The 2,500-nt window shown below is 48.3% G+C and overlaps 1 protein-coding gene and 4 non-coding genes across 5 annotated transcripts in view; 4 read left to right on the top strand and 1 right to left on the bottom strand.

Moving 5' to 3' along the window:
- The window catches only part of LOC121186704, a 107-nt gene extending 13 nt beyond the window's left edge, over nt 1-94 (top strand). Inside the window, exon 1 of the small nuclear RNA XR_005894535.1 lies at nt 1-94. This exon is cut by the window's left edge and continues 13 nt beyond it. This is a non-coding gene — a small nuclear RNA (U6 spliceosomal RNA).
- The window catches only part of efl1 (elongation factor like GTPase 1), a 139,300-nt gene that overhangs the window by 55,426 nt on the left and 81,374 nt on the right, over nt 1-2,500 (bottom strand). The window lies entirely within an intron of this gene.
- On the top strand, nt 749-855 carry LOC121186695. Its single transcript, XR_005894534.1, has one exon. It is a non-coding gene; the product is annotated as a U6 spliceosomal RNA (small nuclear RNA).
- On the top strand, nt 1,509-1,615 carry LOC121186688. Its single transcript, XR_005894533.1, has one exon. It is a non-coding gene; the product is annotated as a U6 spliceosomal RNA (small nuclear RNA).
- LOC121186677 lies at nt 2,270-2,376 on the top strand. The gene has a single exon (XR_005894532.1). It is a non-coding gene; the product is annotated as a U6 spliceosomal RNA (small nuclear RNA).

Genomic DNA, 2,500 nt, shown 5'->3' with positions numbered 1-2,500 from the left:
CAGCACATATGATAAATTGGAATCGATACAGAGAAGATTAGCATGGCCCCTGCGCAAGGATGACACGCAAATTCGTGAAGCGTTTCCACATTTTGATCAGCCTGTCGGCTAGCTAACCACCTGCTGCCTTTCACAAGCCAAAACCGTTACATTACCAGGAGCATGTGAATCAAAGCCTCGTGTGTTGTGATCTGAGTTTTGCCTGGCTACAAACACAGTGAGGTGGAAACACAAAATATCAAGTTAGCAAGTACCTAGCCGAGGCAGTTGGTGACAGAGCCTAATCACAACTACTGAAACAGGTGCCCACTGGCACACCTGCAGCCTACGGCAGATTCAAAAGAGAAATACTCTGAATCTGTTTAAGAGGCATCCCGTTGTTCTGGCAAGTGCCAAAGGATGGGATGCTTTGGCCTGAGTCCCAGTATCAGCCTCCAGGCTGATAGAAAAAGTGGGCACCGCCCACATCAGAGCACATTAGCTCCGATGTGGGCACCGCCCACTTTTCAGTATTAAGCTGCTTTTTGGTCTTAATCTGGGAAATCAATAAACATGCACACAAAACAAGAAGGCAGTGTGAAGTTATTGCAAATATGTTGCAGACAACTGAAGAAAGAGCTCCACCCTAACTCTTGTGATACCAAAGGGTACTGCTTACTGGGGATAGTGGCCCGTTAGTCTGCCCCGCGACAAAGGAGTCGCTGAGCCCAGGGGGGGGCTAAAAGGCAGCCATCACATCAGAGCTAATGTGCTTGCTCAGGCAGCACATATGATAAATTGGAATCGATACAGAGAAGATTAGCATGGCCCCTGCGCAAGGATGACACGCAAATTCGTGAAGCGTTTCCACATTTTGATCAGCCTGTCGGCTAGCTAACCACCTGCTGCCTTTCACAAGCCAAAACCGTTAGATTACCAGGAGCATGTGAATCAAAGCCTTGTGTGTTGTGATCTGAGTTTTGCCTGGCTACAAACACAGTGAGGTGGAAACACAAAATATCAAGTTAGCAAGTACCTAGCCGAGGCAGTTGGTGACAGAGCCTAATCACAACTACTGAAACAGGTGCCCACTGGCACACCTGCAGCCTACGGCAGATTCAAAAGAGAAATACTCTGAATCTGTTTAAGAGGCATCCCGTTGTTCTGGCAAGTGCCAAAGGATGGGATGCTTTGGCCTGAGTCCCAGTATCAGCCTCCAGGCTGATAGAAAAAGTGGGCACCGCCCACATCAGAGCACATTAGCTCCGATGTGGGCACCGCCCACTTTTCAGTATTAAGCTGCTTTTTGGTCTTAATCTGGGAAATCAATAAACATGCACACAAAACAAGAAGGCAGTGTGAAGTTATTGCAAATATGTTGCAGACAACTGAAGAAAGAGCTCCACCCTAACTCTTGTGATACCAAAGGGTACTGCCTACTGGGGATAGTGGCCCGTTAGTCTGCCCCACGACAAAGGAGTCGCTGAGCCAGAGGGGGGCTAAAAGGCAGCCATCACATCAGAGCTAACGTGCTTGCTCAGGCAGCACATATGATAAATTGGAATCGATACAGAGAAGATTAGCATGGCCCCTGCGCAAGGATGACACGCAAATTCGTGAAGCGTTTCCACATTTTGATCAGCCTGTCGGCTAGCTAACCACCTGCTGCCTTTCACAAGCCAAAACCGTTAGATTACCAGGAGCATGTGAATCAAAGCCTTGTGTGTTGTGATCTGAGTTTTGCCTGGCTACAAACACAGTGAGGTGGAAACACAAAATATCAAGTTAGCAAGTACCTAGCCGAGGCAGTTGGTGACAGAGCCTAATCACAACTACTGAAACAGGTGCCCACTGGCACACCTGCAGCCTACGGCAGATTCAAAAGAGAAATACTCTGAATCTGTTTAAGAGGCATCCCGTTGTTCTGGCATGTGCCAAAGGATGGGATGCTTTGGCCTGAGTCCCAGTATCAGCCTCCAGGCTGATAGAAAAAGTGGGCACCGCCCACATCAGAGCACATTAGCTCCGATGTGGGCACCGCCCACTTTTCAGTAATAAGCTGCTTTTTGGTCTTAATCTGGGAAATCAATAAACATGCACACAAAACAAGCATGCAGTGTGAAGTTATTGCAAATATGTTGCAGACAACTGAAGAAAGAGCTCCACCCTCACTCTTGTGATGCCAAAGGGTACTGCCTACTGGGGATAGTGGCCCGTTAGTCTGCCCCACGACAAAGGAGTCGCTGAGCCCAGGGGGGGGCTAAAAGGCAGCCATCACATCAGAGATAATGTGCTTGCTCAGGCAGCACATATGATAAATTGGAATCGATACAGAGAAGATTAGCATGGCCCCTGCGCAAGGATGACACGCAAATTCGTGAAGCGTTTCCACATTTTGATCAGCCTGTCGGCTAGCAAACCACCTGCTGCCTTTCACAAGCCAAAACCGTTACATTACCAGGAGCATGTGAATCAAAGCCTCGTGTGTTGTGATCTGAGTTTTGCCTGGCTACAAACACAG

Source organism: Toxotes jaculatrix, chromosome 1 (genome assembly GCF_017976425.1).
Source record: "Toxotes jaculatrix isolate fToxJac2 chromosome 1, fToxJac2.pri, whole genome shotgun sequence".
Classification (NCBI taxonomy): Eukaryota; Metazoa; Chordata; class Actinopteri; family Toxotidae; genus Toxotes; species Toxotes jaculatrix.
The sequence above is the reverse complement of the archived record's forward strand: the minus strand, read 5'-3'. Positions and strand labels throughout refer to the sequence as shown.